Consider the following 24272-nt stretch of genomic DNA (forward strand, 5'->3'; position numbering starts at 1 on the left):
AACCCATTCTTACCCTCTTTGCAGGCAAGCAATGATTCTGTGGGAAACTGCTCTCAATCTACACCTCAATCTTCAGGCAAGGTTTCTACCAGGAGCACAGAACTCCTTAGCAGATGTATTGAGCAGACAAATAGTGGATCCTCACGAGTGGAAATTGGATCCTCATGTATTTCAATAGTTGACAGTGTTATGGGGAACTCCAGACATAGATCTGTTCGCTTCTCCACTAAATTACCAGTTGCCAAAGTTTTGCACAAAAATGTTTCATCGCACAGCTTGGAAGGTGGACGCTCTATCTTTCAGTTGGAACAATCTGCATGTATATGCCTTTCCACCTCTGCCTCTTCTTCCCAAGGTACTTTTGAAGGCCAGACAAGACAAGCCAACCATGATTTTGATAGCACCGGATTGGCCTCGACAACACTGGTACCCACTACTGAGGAGTTTAGTACGAGAACCTCCGTGGCCTCTGCCTTTGATTCCGCACCTTTTGTCACAAGAGGACAGTCACTTCCTCAATGTCAAGATTCAGTCTCTGCATCTAACAGCCTGGCATATTCTGTTTTAGACTCTGGAGGGTCTCAGCTTCCACAACAAGTTTTGAATGTTATTTTGGAGGCCAGGAGGCCTAGTACCAGGAAAGTTTACGCTGATAAATGGAGGAGATTTTTTATTTGGAGCAAAGGAAAGGACTTTGATGTCTCCAAACCTGATTTAAGTGTTGCTCTTCAATATCTTACTGAATTATTGGACAAGGGTTTGTCTTTCTCCTCAATAAAGGTCCATGATGCAGCCATTTCTGCTCACTATGATTGTGTCCCTCCTTTATTCTCTCATCCTTGGTTTAAGCAATTTCTTAGAGGGGCAAAGAATATAAGACCCCCACGTAGAGCTCCTACTCCTGCTTGGGATCTCAATTTTGTGTTGGAAAAACTTACTCTACAACCTTTTGAGCCTGCAGCTACTGCCGAGTTAAAGTATTTATCATGGAAAACTGCTTTTTTGTTGGCCATTACCTCTGCAAGAAGGGTTTCTGAATTACAGGCCCTCATGGCAGTGGAGCCTTTCCTGATTTTTCATAAGGATAGGGTATCTTTGCGTACTAATCATTCCTTTATGCCTAAAGTGGTTTCTAGTGTGGCCTTAAATCAAACTATTCATTTGCCTACTTTTTATGCAAACCCCCAAAATAAAGTGGAGAAAATTTTGCATACTTTGGATATTCACAGGCAGTTGCGTTATTATTTGAGCAGAACCAAGGAGTTCAGACAGTCTCAGCAATTGTTTGTTTCTTTTGCTTTGGGTTCACAGGGTAAACCTGTTTCAAAACAAACTATTTCTAAATGGATTGGGTTTTGTATTTCTTTCTGTTATTCCCATCATGGTAAGGAGATTCCTGCTGGAATCAGGCCTCATTCCACTAGGGCTACTGCTACTTCTACGGCCTTTATAAGGGGGGTAGCTACAAAAGACATTTTGGAGGCAGCTACTTGGAGTTCAGTGCATACCTTTTCTAAACATTACCACCTTCCTCTTTATTCTAAGTCTAGGGCTGGATTTGCCACTGCAATTTTACAGGGCATTTTAGCAGCCCCTAATGCTTTATGATTTTTACCATCCACCCTTTCCCGTTGCTTTGGGATTCTACCCATAAGTAAGGACTGCAGCAATGTGAGATGAAGAACATAGTACAGTTTTGTACCTACCATAAATGTAGATGTTCGAAGATCCACATTGCTGCAGTCCAATTTACCCTCCCTCCTTCCCCTCTGTAGTTTGACTTGGTGCTATGCTTTAGGTGATGGTTGCTGTTGGGCATGTTTTTGGGAGGTATTCTGTTTTTGGCTGTGGCCTTTCTGGTTTGGCCTTCTGACATCTGGGGCAAGAAAAGACTGAGGATATGACGTCGGTCATGCGCCTTTATACCCTGACGCTCTGATGTCAGATCTAGGCGCCCATGACCGACGTCAGCCTAATACTTTGGTATTCGGGCCGACAGAGGACAGCGGACTACCCATAAGTAAGGACTGCAGCAATGTGGATCTTCAAACATCTACATTTATGGTAGGTACAAAACTGTACTTTTCTGTCAGTCTGGGATGACATGATCGATGGACCTTGATGCTTTGCCAGAGATGGTATTCATCTGTCACCACTGGAATTATGGCTATTGGCAAAGGTTCTTGCCACCCCCATAGTGCCTTTTTTAGGCAATATCACAAGGACAAAATTCCCAATGTAAAACTTTCATCAAAAAAACAACCTCAAGGTTATGCTGCTAAATGCTAGGAGTCTCAGCATAAAACTGCATACAGTGAGAAGGATTTCCTTACTACTGAGGATACATGGTGGTCAAAGTCCAGACTGCTATCAACCTGAGTACCTAGATCATGTACCACTGGTTCTACACTTAGGGGGGTGCTTTCTGTAATTAGCAGGGATGTCCGCTTTCCCAAAGGGAATAATGTTTTTTTTTTTTTTTTTTTTTTTTTGCATTTAGCTTTAATTCATGGCTTTAGCACCAGTCATTTGTCTGTGTTAACCCTGTCTGCACTATATTAACATCAATGGGAGACTCTGTCATTGCTCCCAGTTTGAAATCATCAGTGAACTTGGTCAGCCACAGGCCGTCCAAGTTTGCCTGGACTTCTTTGAAATAAATTCCGAACAGTAAGGGGCCCAGCATGGAACCCTGTGGTATGCCACTGGTGACTGATCTTTTGCTAGAGGTGAATTCACCCACATTTACAGTATTTGTACTGTTGGTTATCCATCTGGTAATGTAGGGGTTAATTCCCAGTTGTGAGAGTTTCTGTATAATACCTGAGTGGGGGATTGTGTCAGATGAATTGTCTGGGTCATGAATAGGCAGTATGCACTGCGTTTCCCTCACCCAGGGCCTTGGTGACTTTCTCAAAGAAATCAACCGTGTTTAACAGACATGATCTACCTTTAATGAATCCAAACTGGGTTGGGTCCAGAGTTTGGAGATTAACTATGTCCTTGTTAATAAGGTTCATAATTCCTTCCATGGCCTTACAAATGAGGCTAGTCAACCTTATGGGCCTGTAATTTCCAGGGTCAGTTGATGGTCCCCCTTTGTGCAGAGAGATTAATGTTGCTGTCTTCCATTCTGCCGAAACATAGCCAGTTCAGAGGCTGTGGTTTAGCAGGGATCCAAATGGGTCTGCTAGATCATGTTTTTAAGTTGTTTAAAAGCAATCTGGGATGTTGTTCGGGTCCCATTGATGCATTGAGTTTGGCCTTGGAGAGTGCCTAAATGACCTGCTCTCTTCAGATAATAGGCTGAGGACTGATGGCAGGTGTACTTTGGGGGATGACTGGAGGGAACAGAGAATGAAGTTTGCTCCAAATCTGTCAGCTAGCAGGTGGCTCTTGTCTTCGGTTGAGTATAGGTGGTGCCATCCACAACCAGTTCAGCACATAGCTGGGTATTTCCTTTTAGATTTCAGACATAAAGAGTGCCTTGTGATTATTCTTAGCTAGGGAGGCTGTTTTTGCTTTGTAATTAGCTTTGGAGGACTTGGTAAAATCTCTAATTTGTTTAAGCTAGAGAGGGATTTCTTCCTGTGCTGAGCCAGTTCAGTCTTGCTCTTGGACGTTAGTTATTCTGTTGTATAGCCTGTTTATACTAGGGATCCATGAGGGTGGGTTGTTTTTTCAGCAAGACCTGATTTTAATCTGGTCAGGTAGAACCGTTTCTATACAGCAGCTTAAATGGTTATACAGCACATTGTTTTACACTTCTGCAGAGGAGTCTATGCTATCTGCATTTGAGTGGGCTCTGAAACTTCTTATACCATCACTTAGTAGGAAGTCATTTGTCTTTGAAAAATTCTTAAGAATATTTCAGTTTGATGGGGTATCTGGTCTTATACTTAGATGGAACGAGATTGATTTATAGTCCGATCTTGCCAGGACATTTGAGCCTCTTGTGAGTATGCTGACTAGCTGTTCCAGAGCATTTTCAGTGACAAAGTCCAAGAACCTCTGAGCCAGAATGTTTGTGTATGTTTCCCGGTTGATGGTAGGATAATTAAAATCCCCTATGAGTAAGCTGTTGGGCTATATGGCAAGTGACTGTAATAAGTCTAGGTATGCAGTATGCTTTTCCTGTTTTGTGATTGGGGACCTATAGCTAGCTATGATGTGGTAGGGGGCTTTGACTGTAGTTAATTGGACATGGAATAGCTGGATAGTCATACTGTTTAACCAGTCTCGAGGTGTACTTATCCTTAATAAAGATGGACACACCTCCTCCTTTGGTTCTTTCATGCTCATTTTGTGGTCTGAACATACGGAAGGCACTGTAGCCCTGCATGGCCAGGGTGCTTTCCCTGCCTTTGAACTATGCCTCGGTGGTTGCACAGATGTCCACATCTTCCAAAGTGAGGAGTGCTTCAGTGGAGTGCAGTGCAGTTTCTTATTTAGACCGTTAAGAAGAATAACAGTAATTATACAGAATATTTTATTCATAACGTAGCAGAAATTATTCTAAGAACTAAGCCAACATGGGAGTGGAGAAAAGAGATTCTGTTGATAGGGATGACTGCAATTAGGGATACAAACAATAGGCAAGAGGGAGATGGAAATTATTGGAGAAAACTGGCAAAGGAGCCAAGGTATAGGGAGCAAATAACTAGAGAGGAAAAGGTAATTGAATGGGAAGATGGCAAGAATTTTTTTGGACTGCAAGTTAGAGATTGCCATCCCTATCAAGGATTGGGTCTGTTTCAGAATATCAACATTTCAAAATGTCGAAGCACATTTATTCAACACGAAAATGTTGAACGCTGAGTTTATCGAATGGCCAAAACACTGATTTCTTTCCAAGGGAAAGAAATCGGAAGGCCAACAGGCAACATGACATAAAAACTGACATATTCCCCCCACACACCCCCAGCTAAATATTCTAACTCTGAGACTGCACTGCAGTCAGGGAAAGGGCAGGTATGACAGAACAAACAACCAATTTAAAATTGATGTTTTGGCCGTTCAACAAACTCAGCGTTCAACATTTTCGTGTCGAATAAAGGTGCTTCGACATTTTCAAATGTCGATAATCTGATATAGACCCTCAAGAATTGTTATCAGAGTATAACCAAAGTGAAAGAAATAGGGGGATCCTAAGTGAAAGACCAACACTGGTAGAGTTTTAGTAGAATCTACAACAGAAGTTGCTGTTAAAAAGAGAATAATAAGTGGAGCATACAAAATATTGCATAATAACTATAAGAATCATTCAGAGGTGATTGGAAAGAATTGGGAAGAGAGTTTGGATAAGTAATTCACTAAGAAACAATGGAGCTATATCTCCCAAATATGCAACAAAGTCTAGAAGATTTAGGATCTTTGCTTGTAAGTATTTACATAGGTATTTTTGTATGTCAAGTAGACTCCAAATATTTTTTCTTCAGGTAGATGGCAAATGTGTGAGGTGTGATAGGGAAGAAATAGTTAATTGGTAACATATTTTCTGGGAGCATAATGAGTTGGCAGACTTTAAAGATTCCCTGTAGACTGCTCTGTCAGAGATACTGGGTGAGCATATTGGTGTATGATTTTTTGAGCTATGATACTGAATTGAAATTGCCTAGACATAGTAAGGCTAATTATGGTGGCTGCCAAAAAAGCAATTACTGGAAAACGGAAATCCAAGTCTAAACAAACTTTACTAGAAGTAGTGAATATAGTGACAGAGGTAAAATAACTGGAATTGAAATCTTTAGAAAATGATGGGAGCAAATTGCATAGAAAAAAATGGTAATTGTGGGAACAGTACATGCAGGAGTGGAGTGAGGTTTGAAAGAGGCAGAATTTGAACAAGCTGTGTAATGTTTGAATGACAATATTTCGATAGATTATAAGTGATGTATAATGTTTGCAAATAAATTATGTCGTCATGTTTTGTTTGCATTTATATAAATGTCTGATTGCCTGTGTCGTACATGATCATTTAATAAAGATATTTCTTGTTTAAAAAAAAAATCTCAGAATTGAAATTTCTCGCTTTATATTATCTGCAAATAAAGCTATTTTTCGTCATCCATACCAGTCATATCCTTGTATCTTTGGAAGCACAGGCACCACAGCCTCTTTCCAGCATTCAGGTGCCTTCCCTTCTTTAGTAGTAAAACAAATCCCATATTGTTAAAACTACTTGTTTCCTAAGTTCCATACCTGTATAGTGATCCTGTCTAAATCCTACAATTTTCCTGCAGCTTGATTTTTAATCACTGTTTTAATCTTCTTTGCTTATTTTTGTTGGCAATCTTCATGTCTTATCATTATTTATGATATTCATTTGAAATATCTTTAGTTTCTTTTGTCACTGGATTCTTTTTTTTTTTATTTTTTCTGTCTTTTGCTGTCTTGAGGTTTTGTACCAGTGGTTTCTGGGCCCTTGAGTTACTATCAAAACATGGCTGTTTCACAGTTGTCCATCTGGGGAACTTGTTCCTGTCTGAAGGTTTAAACTCCATTTTTTTGAAGATGTACATAGTTTTGTGTGTTTGTTCTGAGTTGACAGGTTATGAGGCTGTTCTGAAAATGTATTTAATTTTTTCCTTTGAGGATTTGTATTAAAAAAAAAATCTTGGAAAAATGTGACACAGGTTCAAATGGAGATGACAAGAAACAAGTCTATAAACCATCAGCCTGCCAAACATTACTGTGTGCATGTATCACAGAAGATGAAAATATACCTTCAAAAAAGCTGCCATGTATTATTATATAATAACTTCTTATCATAGGGGCTTTCCAAGATGGCTGCATGCTGATCAACAGCTTAATTTCAACTGTGCCAGTGTACAAAAATAAACTTATAGATAAGGGCCAGTAATTTTACCTGTTTTAGTAAAATTCACTTACTGGCTAGTAGTAAGTACACTGCCTGGATGGCAGCAAAGAAGAAACGTAAGAGAGCCTGAAAAAAAATCAAAGAAAAGGTGAAGAGAAAGCACTGACTGGAAAGAATATTGCAGCTGTTCAGTAAAAAACAGTCCCAAGTTCCAGCTTTGGTACAAGAGATGGCTTCCAGTAATTTAGATGAAAAAAAAATCAAATATGCTCAGAGCTGATTCAAATAAATGAAACACTGACAGAGTATATCAACTCAAATAACAAAAAGCTGGAAAAATGGAAGAAGCTTTAAACAGCTGTTCAGATGAACTGATAAAACTTAAAAACAAGAGGTTGAAATGAAAAAAAAAAGGCTGGCTGAGTACGAGACTGTTCAAGGAAGAGCTGTTTCAAAAATGGTAGAGTTAGAGGACAGAGCACGCAGAGAAAACCTGAGATATTCTGCTATACCAGAGAAACTAGAAGGAATAGAGTGCATTAATTTTATGAAAATACATATAAATAACTGGACTAGTGTTCCACAGCAGGAATTAATTGAAAGGGCGTATTGTGTGTATACTCCAAACCTGGACAGGAGAAGACTTTTAAGATGGCTGCACAGTGAGTAACACCTTCATTGAAACTCTCTCAGTGTGAAAACAGAAACTCAAAAAGAGAGAGCCAATGAAGTTTTCTTTTTTGGTAAATTTCAGTTACTGGCTAGTAAGTCCCATGCCTGGATGCCTGCAAAAAAGACATTTAGAGAGCCTGTCAGAAAATCAACCACAAAACATAAGGAGAAAACACTGGCTGGGAAGAATCCTACAGCTGTTCACCAAAAAGCAGTTCAAGCTCCAGCTTTGGTACAAGCCGTGACTTCCAGTAATCTAGATGAAAAAAAAGTCAAATGTGCTCAGTGCTGATTAAAATAAATGAAACACTGAAGGAGTATATCAACTCAAGTAAAAGGCTGGGGAAAAAATGAAGAATCTTTAAGCACACATTCAGATGACCTGATAAAAATGTAAGAATCAGTGGCTGAAATGAAGAAAAGACCAGCAGAGAATGAGACTGCCCAGTAAGAGCTGTTTCAAAAAATGGTAGCATTAGAGGACAGAGCACATAGGGAAAACCAGAGATTTTCTGCTGTACCAGTGGCAGAAAGATAAAGTTCTAAAAGTTAGAGACAGCAGAGTGTTTATGAAAAATAATTACTCTCTGTACACCAGGCAGAAGAGAAGTTAATTTATTCCAGCAATCAGGGAATGTCAAGTAGAAGGTGTGAAATTCAAGCTGTGTATCCAGGTATCTGGAAGGTCAAAGTCCATTTTTAATGTAGAACATGCTAATGAGGAAATACAAATGTTTGTCGAACAAAAAGTGAGTTGACAAACAGAAGGTTATTGTGCTTCTTATTCTTCTGATAATAAAATTCATACAGAGACTATGCTAGTAAAACCTTTTGCAGTGTTCCAAAGGAAAATGCTTAAGAGACAGAAAAAAGCAGGGGAGTTGACTAGAAGAACAGCGAGTATTGTGACGATGTGAGGTATGGCCAGCTATGCAAAGAGACGTAGGGCAGTAGATGTGTAACGTATGCCAGCATAACTAGCTGGAATTTTGTAAAGAATTCTATATCATTTGTATATCAAACTGGTTTGTACAGATGCTTGTGTTGAAAATGCATCAACAGTGTGTCCTGCTGGACACAACAGAAATAAACATTTATATCAGACTGCATTGCTGTAAATATGATACTGGAAGAGAAGAGGTTAATCTCAGTCCAGCTAACTTTGAAAAATAGTAAGAAATTAAATCACTTAATTTAGGCCATAAAGATTGTATCTTACAGTTCTGACTGCAGCCAGGGACGAAATGCCTATGCCAGGGAATGGTTTATTAGCTCCTGTAGGAAGAGTGGAAGTGTTTATTGTTTTTTAACTTCCAGAAGCTGCAAGAGATGTTAGCAAAGCACTATGTGTGTGTATTATGTTACATATGTGCGAGATTCTGGGTCTGTTGCTAGGAAAGGGGGGTTAGCATGGGAACCAGAAGTCAGATGGCCAGATGTATGTGATGTCATTCTGTAATCCATCACTGAAATTGTTTTTTAATACTACATGAGACTCAAGTCTCAGAACAGTCTGTTTTTGGAACCTGACAAAGGAGGACCCCTCAACTACTTCATCTTGCCTTGCTCTAGTAAGTGAACAGGGAATATTATTTCTTTAGATCAATCAGGAAAATATAGTGAGAGTAGTCATGTACTGTTTTTCTGTATCTGTGTAAATCTATTCATCTGTATTATTTTAATATTTCCTGTGATTGAAACTGTGTTTATTTTAAATAGTTATTCCATATTTCATGTTCTTCTATTATTTATTAGTAAATGTATTTAAACTTTTCATTGTTGCTGGTCCTTTAGAGAATATTTTAACCTTTGAGAGTACTTTTATTTATTTAGTGACACTGTGGCTGCTCCTGAAAGACTTACTGCATTGGTCAAAACACTTCCATTTGTATTAATATTAATTTCACTCAGTATAATTGGGTACCCTTGTAAGAACCTTAGAGTAGCTGGCTTTGAACTGTCTGGTGGCAGTAGCTACCTTATATCCTGGGCAGAAGGGGGGTTAGCTAGTAAATCTGTGCCAGCCTTTCCCGTGTGTGTGTGTGTGTGTGTGTGTGTGTGTGTGTGTGTGTGTGTGTGTGTGTGTGTGAAAATCAAATCTCAGTGTGTGTAAACTCAAGGGTAAACGTGCTGGGCCATCATGGGGATGCCCAACTTGCAAGATCAACCTGTGTGTTGAATGTTTCGGCGAGTACCATAGCCTTAAAGATGTGCATTGATGACAGCAGGGAAGGCACATAGTGTGATGTACAAGAGACGTCAAGGTGTGTATTCCTATGGCACTGGTGAACTTAGAGACTCTTCAGCTCGGTGCTGAATACAGTGTTCATCAGTGGGTGTCGCACCTAGACACCAAGACTGTTAGGATCATCCTGGATGGCAGTGGGGAACTTGGAGACTCTTCAGCTCAGTCCCACTAGGCTGCTTTCCAGGATATGCTTTTTTTCACAGGTGCCACTATGATGCCTTCAGTAACTCCCCAAAAGGCCACCTGCAAAAAGAAAGAGTCTAGGTACTTCTTTTTCCTTTGCGATGTGCCCTTTCAGTTTCCCTCCACTCTGGTACAGTAAATGTATGTAGGTCAGGGCAGCAAATAGTACATTACTTCCGTCCTTGATCCCTTATGTCTATTTGCTGAATGGACACATGTAAAGAGAAAAGGCAGAGGTAAGACAGACTGCTGACACTGAAGGAGGTCATGAGATAGTATCAGCAGTCTGAGTGGGTAGCCAGCACAGGTATCGGACACAACAGATGCCCTCGAGTGCCACTGAAGCCCCATGCATGTCCTTGGCATATTAGTGGAGTGGTGGTCCTTACCCTGCTTTTTCTCTTTACATGTCCCCTGTCTGTAGCCCTTTGTCAGTTTCCACCCATACAGTATTTCAGCTAAGGTAAGAATGTATCTTCTGATTCTGTGTGCATCAGTGGGTGTCACAACTAGGCACCATGGCTGTTAGGATCATCCTGGATGGCAATGGGGACCTTGGAGACTCTTCAGTTCAGTCCCACTGGGCTGCTTTCCAGGATATACATGGTTTCACAGGTGCCACTTTGATGCCTTTAGTCCCTCCCCAAAAGGCCACCTGCAAAACAAAAGACTCTAGGTACGTCTTTTTCCTTTGCGATGTGTCCTTTCAGTCTCCCTCCACTCAGGTACAGTCAATATATGTAGGTCAGGACAGCAAATAGTATATTACTTCCATCCTTGATCCCTTATGCCCATTGCTGGATGGACACATGTAAAGAGAAAAGGCAGAGGTAAAGCAGACTGCTGATGCTGACTGAGGTCGTGAGACAGTAGTGGTATCAGCAGTCTTGAGTGGGCAACCAGCACAGGTATGGGACACTTTAGACTCCCACCAGCTGAGGCCTCATGCTTGCCCTCAGCATATTAGTGGAGTGGCGGTTCTTACCCTGCTTTTTCTCTTTACATGTGCCCTTCCTGTGCCCCCTTGTGAATCACTGTGTGTAATTTGTTTTCAGGGTTGGTAGGTATGTACCTCTGCAGCATCACTCATTGTGTGTCCTTTGGTGTTGTCAAGGGTGGTAGGTATGTACCTCTGCATAGTCATCACCAGTTATGTACCTTATGAAAAGAGTAATGCCACTGTGGATAGGAGTGAAGATTTGGATGAGCTAACCAGGTAATGCTAGTGATATACATATATGTGTAGTCTTCCAATGCATATCTCAAACATCAGTAGTAACCTGTTTGCATTTCGTTCCTGTGCAGGTGTACCCACTTTGAGAAAGTGACATGGCTTCACGAGCAGGAGAATGACGTGGGAGTGTGGGCCTGCCAGCCATGCTTGCAGAAGTGAAAACCACTAGAACTTGAGCTTCCCCACATCTAGTGTGAAGGTATACAGGACTGCAAGAAGAGGTATGCATTGGAGTAGACTCCTGCAGTTGTTGGAAGAGAAATGTTCGATCTACCCTGAGCTGACATTCTTGTGCTGCACATTGGAGGGAATGATGTCATCACTCATCCGGAAGGCTACGGTTTGAAATCGGAACAATTTTTGAACACCTGTAGTCGTGGTCGTCATGTTGTCATTTTGTGTGGTCTGACATAATTCCTGTCCAGATATGGAAAATAGCAAACAGTCAATGGGCAGCGCACAATGCCAGACATTTACAGAATGGATTCATGCATGGCTTGATGCACAGGGTCGGTGGATCAACAATCTGCCATGACAGCATCACTGCAGAAGATGTTCAGCTTTTCAGAAGTGATGGCATTACCTAACTGAGGATGGCATTGCATTGTTCTTGACTGACCTCCACAATGGTGTGATATTGGTAACATGCAGCTAGTGAGAACGAATGGAATGCAGGCATGACTGAGTAGGACCAGCATGGTAAGAAACTCTTACTGACGACACAGGAAAATAACTACTGGGGAACTTGTGCACATGCTGAGTAAAACTTCATTTTCAGATTGTAAAATAATTATCTGTATGCTGTGCGCAGGTACAGATAACCATTTGATTGTGAATTGTGTTATGTAAATTATGATATTTTTCTTAGTTTGGCAAATAACTCTGGTAGGGAGATGGTGAACATGCTGAGTAAGAACAATTGTTTGAGGAGAGACCACGTACAAGAGAATATGTTAATAACCATCCTGCACACATATCACAGTTTGGTTACAATTATGGTTATGAAAGTTATGATTTCTTTTCCTATTGTGCTAAATAACTTTGTCAGGTAGCATGTCATCAGGGTAAGTAATACCTCATTTTGAAGGCAATATTATTAGTTACAGGATGGAAAAAGAACTGTGTCTGTATGCTGGACAAATGCAGAGATATCACATTATGTTTAGAGGTTAGGTTAGGTTATGAGAATTATATCGTTTCATATTTGGTGAATAACTTTTGTCAGGGAACATGTCAGCATGCTAAGTAGTAGCTCATTTTGAAGACAGTATTAGTTCTTGGAAGATATAAAAAGAACTGTATCTGTATGCCATACACATATCCAGATATCACTATTTGTGTGGGACCATGGTTAGGAGAATTATGATATTTTTTCATATTTTTTATCAGGGAACATGTCATCAGGGTAAGTATTACCTCATTATGAAGGCAGTATTAGTAGTTACAGGATGGAAAAATAAATGTATGTATGCTGGACAAATGTACAGATTTCATAATTTGCTTAGGACTTCTCTTATGGAAATTAGGATTTTTTTTCATATATTGGTAAATAACTTTGCTAGGGAGCATGTAATTGTGCCAAGTGATACCTCATTTTGAAGACAGTGTTACTCCTTACAACATGATAAAATAACTATGTCTGTATGCTGTACATATGTACAGATATCAGTTTGTTTAGGACTAAGGTTATGAAAATTATGATTTTTTTCATATTTTGGTAAACTTTGCAAGAGAGCATGTCAATGTGCTAAGTAATACTTCATTTTGAAGACAGTAGTAATAGTTAGAACATGGTAAAAGAACTGTGTCTGTATGTTGTACACATGTACAGATGTCAAAGTTTGTGAAGGACTTAGTTTGTGGAAATTATGATTTTTTTAAATGATTTTTTTACATATTTTGGTAAATAACTTTGCAAGGGAGCATGTCAGTGTCCCACGTAATACCTCATTTTGAAGACAGTATTACTCCTTACAACATGGAAGAAGAACTGTGTCGGTATGCTATACACATACACAGATATCACATTTTGTTTAATTTTGTAGGATTATGAAAATTATACAATTGCAATATTTCTCATTATTATGCCCATATCTTTGCAAGGGAGCATGGTGATGACACAAATGTGGCATCATTTTGAAGCTGACATTGAGCCACACAACTTTTACACTTTTATATGTAGTCTCTATCTGTTACAGGGGATGAGATATTATGCTTTATGTATGAATTATGAGAAATATACTATTAATCATATTTCTGTGAATATCAATGTAATGGAACATCTCACAGTAATGGTTAAGGTATCATTCTGAAGCTAACATTCATGGAAACAAACTAATTACAAATTGTATGGGTCTATGTGATACAATCTCCAAGATATTGTGATTTGTTGTACCAAGAAGGTAAAAAAATATGCGCAATATCAGCATTCCTTGGCAAATATTTAATAATGACTTACATACACGCTATCAACATTTACACTGTTGGAAAGGTCAGTGTCTGCTGAACAACTTTCGCATTTACATTTTTAGTCTAACTCTTATGGTTAAAGAGTTATAAACATTTGTTTTCTGTATGGTATTACAAGTGGATTATCTGAAAATAAGCTCAGGCTGCACTGTTGTTCCTATGGTGGAAGTAAGCAGGCAGCATTTTCAGAGCTGCTCCAGAGTGAATGAGTCAACAGGGGTTGGGCTCAAGGAACAAGGAGAGATGGGGATTCTGGATATAGGCCTTTAAGGAGAATAATTATAATCATACAAAATATTATATCTATAAAGTAGCATAAAGTAGTCTAAGAACTAAGCCAACATGGGAATGGAGAAAGGAGACTCTGCCAATAGGGATGACTGCAATTAGGGATATAGACAGTAGGCAAGAGGGGCTGGAATTTATTGGAGAAAAATGGCAAAGGAAAAAATGTATAACTAGAGAGGGAAAGGTAATAGAAGGGGAAGAGACCAAGAATTTATTTGGACTGCAGGTTAGAGATTGCCATCCCTAGCAAGGATTGATATCAGTGTATAGGCAAAGAGAAAGAAATAGGGGTCCTAAACGAAAGACCAACACTGGTAGAAATTTTAGTAGAGTCTAGAACAGAAGCTGCTATTAAAAAATGAATAATTAGTGGAGCATATAAAATATTGCATAGTACTATAAGAATTAATCAGAGGAGGTTAGAAAGGATTGGGAAGACTGGATAAGCAATTCACAAAGAAACAATGGGAAGGATATATGTATGTCTCTCAGATATGCAACAAAATCTAGAAGATTTAGGATTTTTGCTTGGAAATGTTTGCATAGATATTTTATAGTTATTCTAATCTGTGACAAGGATGGACAGGAATAGGAATCAGTGTATTAGAGGGTCAGCTCAGGTTGGACGGTTTGGAGACAGTCAGAGAGGTGAGATTGTGTTGATTTGGACATGTGCTGAGGATAGAGCTGCCAGGTAAGAGGAAAAGAGGAAGGCCTAAGATAAAGTTTATGGATGTGGTGAGAGAGGACATGCAGGTGGATGGTGTGACAGAGCAATATGCAGAGGACAGGAAAAAATGGAATCAGAGGATCCGCTGTGGTGACCCCTAACGGGAACAGCCAAAAGAGAAGAAGATTCTAATCTAGCAAATATGATCTGAGGTATGTTGGGGGTTGAATTATGGGTAATGGCCGAGTCAGATCCAAAGGTTGGACCCAAACCCAACTGTTGAGGAAGAATGAAAATGGACATTATAGATGGAATGTTATGGTGAGTACATAACTTTTTTTCTGTTTGTATTCAGTTACTATGTTACAGTGGTGTTCTGGGGGGTGTTTGTTGTTTGTTTGAGGATTTTCATCAAAACACAAAGTCTTGTAAGATGTGACATAGGTTCAAATGGATATGACAAGAAACAACTGTGTAGAAATTCAGGCAACCAAACATTGGTGTATGCATGTAATACAAAAGCTGTAACTAGACATTTAAAAAGGAAAAAAAACATTATACATAACCGGTAGGAATAATAACTTCTTATCATAATGACAACACTTTCCATATCATCTTTGAATGTGAATGGTCTCACAAGATATACAAAAAGGAAAGAGTAGTGAACTATATTAAACATATATTAAATTAAATATATTAAAAATGCAGAGTGCAAATAACTATTGTACATGATGTACATTTGGTAAGAAGTAAGTATGTGAATTTGGTAAAGAAAGGATTATTTAGGTGAATTGCTGCTACAAAGGAAGGGGGGGGGTACTTATATTAATTGCTAGAAGAGCCCCAAAACTGATAGAAGAGGGAAAAAAGAGGATAATGGTAGATTTGTAGTACTAAAGGGGCTGCTGGCAAGGGAGGAGGATTACATTGGTATGCATTTATATTCAATTTAACTGCTACAGTGGAGCTTAAGAAAACGTTGGGAGAAATCACCTTTTATTAGGGAATATTATTTATAGTTGGGATCCGGAATTCAGTTTTCAACAGTGAGGATGTATGAAGCATAGAAGGAAAAATATAAAAAAAGATGGTAGATTTTGGAAGAAATTTATGAAGATATTTGGTATGGAAGATGTGAATTCAGTAATAGGAGCTTGTTGAAAATTTACAGGGTAGGCTATGCAGAAGTTACATTTCACAGGAACATGTGTATTTAATTGAAAATTTTGACAAACATCCAATAACTATTTCAGATCATGTGCCAGTTTTCTTCTTTTGGCTTTTTCCTGGTTAGGGGTCGCCACAGCGGATCACTCATGATCCACTCATGATTAGCAGTGGAGTTTTACTGTGTCGAGTTGCCAGCCCGGTGCCCAACCTTTCACAGAAGGCACATGCACTCATACCTAGGGCCAATTTAGAGTGTCCATTCCACCTACAACATGTCTTTGGGATGTGGGAGGAAACCGGAGCACCCGGAGAAAACCCACGCGACCACAGGGAGCACATGCAGAGTCCACACAGAAGGCACCCCAGCCGAGGATCAAACCAAAGAACCTCTTGCTGTGAGGCAGCAATGCTAACTGCTACTCCACCGTGGCCACCCATCAGATCATGTGCCAATATTAACTAAAAAAAATTGGAGGGTAATGAAATAAAATCAGACACTAGCACTTCCCCACCTGTCTGTTAAACAGAAAAGAATTTAAGGAATGGTTAGTGGAAACTATTCAGGAGTTATAGGCTTCCTCAGACACATCACCTTCAAGGCACATATTTGCAAGAAGAGGCAGTTGGATCCCTCTCAGGAGTCTACCACCTCAGATACTGATGTGGGTGAGGATGTTGATTCTCCAACATCTGCCATAAAATTCCCAGAGATGATGAGACAGAGTTTGGTTCCTTTGCACACCCCAAGATCTCTCAAGAAAAGATTCTGCAAGAGACCTTACATTCCCCAGTCATCTCCAGTATTGTACCTTCCTAATTCAACAGTGCACCTCAAAAGTGACAAAAGCAGCATGGGAATATCCCAGTGTTCTGGCATCTCTTCCAGTGAGGCCATATTTTCCTAGTACCCTGTCCCAAATGACTTTCTCCTTCCTCTGCAGCTAGCTCCAAACTCCTCACCATCTCTGTGTCCAGTGTTACAGAAAATATTGATGGTATCTGAATGCGAGTAGGAAACAGTAAGCTTCTGTTATCTGCCTCCTATTAGAATGTGTTGCACCATCTTTTACTTTTGGTCTCTTTGCATGTATAATTGGTGAAGCTTTGTCTTTACAGAGGCATCCTGTAGTTTACTCCATATTGAGCTCCTTTCCCTTATATGTCAATTGCAGTACATTTTAACTGAAGTACCACCACGTGACAGACAGATGTTAGAAACCCTCATTTGTGAGGGTTAGTTGTGATCTGTGGATAGTTGGCACCTCGTCATCCCCCCGCTAAGAAGTGTTCTGGACCTCCCATCACTAAACATGCTTTTACAGGGTTTTTTTTTCTTTGTTTACAGTGGCTGAAGTATGTCAGATGTGTAGATGTGGTCTACTTTATCATGGGTGTTGTATACATTCATATAAGAGCTGCTTGCACTGATATGCAGAATGTTGCAAACTACTAAAATGAATATGTGCAATTATTTATAATATGCCTCACTTTTAACAGTAGTTTGTATTCAGTATGTGCTGTTTAGCTGGTTATGATTTTCTAGATTATGCCTGTTTTTTTCCATTCTCACATTTTTCATAGATGGTTAATGCACTTCACAATTGGTTGTATTAGATTCACATGGAAACACTTTGATATTTGCTTTTCTTTTGTCTTTGGGGACAGTGTAATACTCACCATGGCAACAGAACGACATTGCAGATAGCAGATGCATGGTTAGCAAAGAAGGGAGGGACAGAAACTTGCTGAAGTACATTGTCAGATAATCATTATATTTTGTACATTATTAAGTAGCTTATTAGGAAAAAATGATGTAATACGTTCATAAATGTATTTTTGTTTTTATATATAAATGTGTGTATATGTAAAGTATATAAAGATGAGAGAGAGATTTTGCACACTCATATACACACACCCTCATAAACTGAAGGTATGAAAATAAAAAAAAATGCGTAGCTGTCTAAAAAACAACTCTTCTAATAGAAATCTTATTAAACCTTGCTGTCCCAGAATATTAGACGTATTTGTTTTTGCAAAGTTATTTTGAAATGTTTCTTTTTTGTTCTTAAACAGCTTTCAAATGCATTTACCCCAGAGAGTCCTCCTGTTATGCATTTTGTTTTCTACAGAGCCCAGATTTTTCTTTTAACAGGCTGCTGAGACATTTAAGACAGTGGCATGGAGCAGGGGTAATCATATTCTTAAGTCATTTTACAATGATCCAAGACACATTTTTATTTCATATTGTCTGTTGATAAAAACAGAAGTTATTTCTCTCTCTCACTCTTACAAAAACCTTACTAAATGAGAGTGACAGAACTTGCACGTCTGATAGAATATGAAACAAAAAGCATACAGCTATCTTTGAAAATGGCTTAGATAGTATTTCACAGTATTTAATTCCAACCCCCCCTACCCCATTTTCTCTTTCAGTTTAGTCCCTGATGATGATCTTCATGTTTCACTGTTGCAGTCATTACATTTGGGTTATCTGCTTGCAATTAGCCCTCAGTCGGCCTGATTAACAAAGTCTTGGCTCCTGCGTCGGTTGCTGTCCCTTCTTCCATGACGTCAGGTCGTCAGGGGTATAAAACATGCAGCCGATAGCATTACACCAGTCTTTCTTGCCGGGCGGTGCCCGAAGAAGAAGCAGTTCGCAAGTGCCGGTTGGCCAACTCCTGAAATTTTCGTTTTCGAGTTTCAGAACCGAAATCTTCAACTAATGCGAAGTACCCCGTTGGGGAAACTTTTTCTTGCTCCTTACTGATGTCAGTAAAAGTTAATAATTGCATTACTTGTGGAAAGCAAATACTTCATAAACATTTTAATTCGTACTGTATTCCTTGCCTAGGCACTGACCATGCCGTACCTTGCTGTCAGTTTTGTGCTTTATTTAATCAGCGCACTATCCATCGTTGATATATGTTCGCCTCTAAATATTTTGGTTCTCGGTTTAATTATCCAGAAATGTCGTTGGTTAGCCATCCGACTACCGGGATTCCGAAAAAAATGCAAAGATAAAGACAGAGACAAGCCGCCGAGGTCCAAAACTGCCAACGACACTTCTCCTAAGCCAGTCACCAGTTCGCGATGCGCGGTGAGGCTTCATAACCTCTGATACCCGCTACTTCTGATTCGCAGGCCTCTATTTAGACCCATTTGGAGTCCGGTATGCCGTGAGATGCTTCAGCTATGGAACCCGCGGATGTCTCTACCTTGGATGGGTCCAGAGCCACTGTGCCTGCACCGGCTCCTGAGGGTGTATTCAGGCCTATGGACTTGCATATTAAACCGACGCCTCCTTCTTCACTTAGGCCTAAATCTAGCACCATGCCTAAAAAAATGATGCTCAGGCCACATGCTCAGGCCTCTATGCCTAAAAAAACAAATGATAAGAATGGCTGAAGATCTAATAACTCTAATCAGGGGTAGCCACCCCCCCCCCTTCTAAGAGGCCTAGGACTGAAGTTGTTTATGAATCCTCTGACCAGGATTCTGATTTTTCTGATTCTTCTGATGATCTGGATTTGCCCTTATCTACTTATGAGGATTCTGATGCAAAGGACTCTATTTCCTCTGCTTCCTCTCCAGAGGATTTTTCTTTTGGTGAAGCCTTACATACTGTAAGGGAGCATTTCCACTGGGAAAGCCAAGATTTTTCTGATTCAAAAAAGAGGATCAAGGATTTTTTAAGCCTGCCTCAGCATAGGCCTTTAGCTATTCCTCCTGTACTAGACATTGTTGATGATGCTTGTTTGAAATCTAGTTTGGCCTCTGATTCATTGCCTCCTGCTCCCAGAAAACCTGACAGATACTACAGAGTCCCTGAGTCACACAAGTTCCTTTTTAAAAATCCTATTGTGGATCCAGAGACTATTTCTCAGGGGCCCAAGGTCATTAAGGCTTCTACTGCTAAAAATCCTACCCCTTCTGATAGAGACTCCAGGGCACTATATATATGCGGTAAGAAGGTTTACACTTCTGCAACCTTGGCCATTAGGGCTTTAAACTGCCAGTTTCATATGTTAAAGTATCAGCAACATGTTATTGGATTGCTTAAACAGAAAATTATGTTGATTCCTGATTGTGTGGAAAATAAAGAATTACAGGATTTAATGCATTCTGCTGAACAGGTTGGAAAACATACTTTGCAATGTGGTTTTGATTCATTAGAGGCCTCTTGCAGGGCTGCTGTTACTGGGTCTGTGCTCAGAAGGCATGTTTGGCTTAAGGAGCAATCTTTACCTGATCATGTTAAAGCTAAATTGTTGGATGCTCCCTTAAATCAGGACCGCCTGTTTGGCAACAAGGCTGAGGAAGTTCTTAAAAAGATGGAAGATAAAGCTAAATCTATGCAAACTGTTAAAGATTTCTTACAAGTTCAGCCTCCTAGATTTAGTCGGCACTGGCCCTCTAAAAATTGGTCCTTTCCAGCCCCTTCCAGGTCTTCTCAAGCCAAACCCAGACACAGCAGAAGCCCCAACTTTCAGTCCCAGGGGACACACAGGACTAAGCAGAGGGGGGCCTCCACTTTCCAAATCTGGGAGTAATAAGACTCCCACCTATGGTAAACTGTCTCAATGACTTCCTTTTAAAATTTCCACGCACCTATCAACTGACTGCCCCTTTGGGGGGAAAGAATGCTCTTCATGCAAAGAACTTGGGAGCTCATTACCCAGGACAAATGTGTTTTAAATACAGTGTCCCAGGGATACAGATTTCACTTTCAAACATTGCCAACACCACACGGGTGGCCTGACGTACCCCCGAATCAGTGGGCAGTGGCCCAAAAACAAGTACTTTCTCTCTTAAGCATGGGGGCTATTCAGTTGGTACCGGAAGAGGAAAAGGGACAAGGTTTCTACTTGAGACTTTTCCTGGCACCCAGAAAAGACAATTCATGGTGTCCTATCCTGGACTGGTCTACTCAGAACACCTTTTTGGAGATTCCAAAATTCAAGATGCTGACTGTTCACCAGTTGCTTCCTATGCTAGGCAAAGATGCCTGGCTGGCAACACTAGATTTAAAAGAAGCATACCTACACATCCCAATCAGGGAATCTTGCAGAAGATACCTTAGCTTCAAAGCAGGCTGCACACACTATCAGTTCTCTGCAGTGCCCTTTGGCTTATCTACTACGCCCAGTTCTCTGCACTGCCCTTTGGCTTATCTACTACGCCCAGGGTATTCACAAAGTGCCTAGCTCCAGTTATTGCATTTTGCAGGTAAAAAAATAGGACGATTGTCTAATTTAGGCAGAAAGCCAGGACATACTTTTGAATCATCTGGCCTTTGTACAAAGGGTTCTAACCTTTCTGGGGTACACCATAAACAAACATAAATCTTACCTGGTACCCTGTCAACAAGTTATATTCCTGGGAGCAAGTTTGAATACAACTTCGCAGATGGCTTACCTCACGCCAGAAAAACAAATTCATTTGACAACCTACTTCAAATAAGTGGCCACAAAAACCCTGCTATCTGCAAGACAAATACTGCAAGCTTTGCGGTTCATGGCCTCCTGCATTCTTCTAATTCCATATGCAAGACTGCATATGAGGAAACTACAGTGTTAGCTAAAAAAAGCCTATGGAGTCAACATTCCCACAATCTAGAAGCAATGCTTCCTAGCATACCTTGCTTACGCATAGAGTTCCTTTGATGGGCAGAGGCCTGCCACCAAAACAAGGGACTACCTTTCACACCACCCCCTGCCGCCCAAACCCTAACAGACGCATCAGACTATGCATGGAGGGGGCTCACCTGGCAGGGAAGTGCATTCAGGGCAAATGGAACCCCAGTCAAATGCACCTGCATATCAATCGAAAAGAAATGTTAGCTGTACAGAATGCTCTGACAACCTTCAAGGACCACATTCTTCCAGGACAACTAATGGTAAAGATGGGCAACACCATTGTTATGTGGTACATAAACAAGCAGGGGTGGGAACACATTCTTACCCCCTCTGCAGACTAGCCATGGCATTGTGGAACACAGCCTTGAGCTACCAAGTGCACCTACAAGCTCAATTCCTGCTAGGAAAATTAAATACACTGGCAGACTGACTAAGCAGAAACCTCATGGACCCACATAAGTGGAAACTGGAACCATGGATTTTAAACATGTTGACAAGCAAATGGGGGAGCCCAGATATAAACCTATTTGCCTCTCCCCAGAACTACCAATTAGACAAATTTTGCACAAGGGCTCTCCACAAACAAGCCTAGAAAGTGGATGATCTGTCCATCAGCTGGAAAAATCTATCAGTCTATGCCTTCCCCCGCTGCCTCTGCTTTCCAAAGTACTACTAAAAATCAAACAGGAAAACCAAGGATGATTTTGATTGCTCCAGACTGGCCATGCCAACACTGGTAACCCCTCCTGCGCAGTGTGTCACTGTTTTCCCCATGGCACCTGCCTCAGACAACTTCCCTGTTGTCCCAGCAGGAGAACCAGATTCTGCATCCTCAGCTTCTAACACTGAACCTTGCAGCCTGGCTAATTACCTAATCTCTCCCTTACCATCCCTCAGTAAACGTGTGATGGATATCATTTTAGAGGTAAGGAGGCCTAGTACTAGAAAATCTTATGCTGAAAAATGGAAATGATTCTGCGCCTGGAACCAATCTCAAGGGATGAGCACAGCAGCGCCCAATTTACCTCGGATTTTACAATACTTAACTGAGATGCTTCACAAGGGCCTGTCGTTTTCCTCCATTAGAATCCATGCCTCAGCCATTTCAGCTCATTATAACACAGAATCTCCACTCTTCTCTCATTCACTGCTCAAGCAGTTCCTCAGAGGGGCAAAAAATTTGAGACCACCTAGGAGAGCTCCAACCCCAGCCTGGGACCTTAACTTTGTTTTGGAGAAACTCACTCTACCTCCTTTCGAGCCAGCTGCAACTGTGGACTTCAAATTTCTTTCTTGGAAAACAGCTTTCCTTTTAGCAATCACTTCAGCTAGAAGGGTATCTGAATTACAGGCCCTTATTGCAGTGTAGCCTTTCATCATCTTTCATGCGGACATGTTGTCCCTCAGAACCAATCCATCCTTAATGCCCAAGGTGGTATCCAGTGTGGCTCTTAATCAGTCCATTCATTTGCCAACCTTCTTTCACAATCCACAGAACAAAGGGGAACGGATACTGCATTCCTTAGATGTGCACAGACAACTTAGATTCTACTTGGACAGGACTAAACCTCAAAGGAAATCTGAACAACTGCTGGTGGCATTTGCTGCAGGGGCAGAGGGGAAGGCTATTTCAAAGCAAACCATTTCTAAATGGATAGGCCATTGCATTTATTTCTGCTATAAGCACCATGGAAAATCTATCCCCCAGGAGATCCGACCTCACTCCACCAGGGCTGCATTTACCTCTACAGCCTTTCTCAGAGGCGTCCCTACCAGGGACATCCTAGTAGTTGCTACCTGGAGTTCTGTACATACTTTCAACAAGCATTACCATTTGCCAATTTTCTCTAAATCCAGAGCTGGCTTTGCCACTGCAGTCTTACAGGGCCTTAAAGCTGGTCCTAATGCTATTTAAATTCCTCCTCCCAACTATAGCTTTGGGAATCTACCCAAATGTAATGACTGCAACAGTAAAACATGAAGAACATAGTACAGTTGTTTACACTTACCATAAATGTAGATGTTAGAGTATATTCACTGTTGCAGTCCTGGTTACCCTCCCTCCAGCCCCTTAACTTCTTTTGGTTATGCCTCTACTTTCCTTTACTATGCTTAAAAGCGTTTTGGTGTATTTGCTTTTTTGTTGGAGGTATATCATTGTACTTTTATATTTAATTGCTTCCCATTAGGGGGGCACCTGACATCTGGGGCAAGAAAAACTGATGTAATGGCGTCGGCTGCATGTTTTGTACCCCTGACGACCTGACGTCATGGAGGAAGGCACAACAACTGACGCAGGACCCAAGACTTTGTTAATCAGGCCAACTGAGGGCTACCTGCAAGCACATAACCCAAATGTAATGACTGCAACAGTGAATACACTTGAACATCTACATTTATGGTAAGTGTACACTGTACTTTTCAGATGTAGTCACCGGTCTGAGGTGTTTCTCACCTGCATTATTAGTGATGCTGATGTAGAAGCAGGGCATGTTACTGGGAATTTACTGTGTTATCCTGATTCTGAAATGAGGTTTATGCCATTAGTTTAACATGTGTGCATAATGCTAGTAATTTAATTTTCAGTTGCCATTACTTATAAAAATGTCATATTAAACTGTATATTAAAAACGCTGCATTTATGTTGTGATGAATTGTTTCACCGTGTGAGTGTTTGTACTTAAACACATGACAAAGCATTTTTGCTATCATCTTGCAACGATAGCCTAATACAGAATGTCACCCACACTGGTGTCCAGAGTTTGGGAGTATTTCCTGATTGCTGGGTGTTCAAATGTGAGTTAAGCACAGCTTTTCTACAGAGGTAAGGGTGCCTAAAGGACTTAAGTGGTCTGTTTTTAGTAAAAGTCATCAGACTAGTG

At 40.5% G+C, this 24272-nt stretch overlaps 1 protein-coding gene across 3 annotated transcripts in view; it reads left to right on the forward strand.

Annotated features, from left to right (window-relative positions):
• TANGO2 (transport and golgi organization 2 homolog) overlaps nucleotides 1–24272 on the forward strand; it is a 1196336-nt gene that overhangs the window by 729846 nt on the left and 442218 nt on the right. The window lies entirely within an intron of this gene.

This window comes from Protopterus annectens, chromosome 4.part0, assembly GCF_019279795.1.
Source record: "Protopterus annectens isolate FY-2018-M chromosome 4.part0, PAN1.0, whole genome shotgun sequence".
Taxonomy (NCBI): Eukaryota; Metazoa; Chordata; order Ceratodontiformes; family Protopteridae; genus Protopterus; species Protopterus annectens.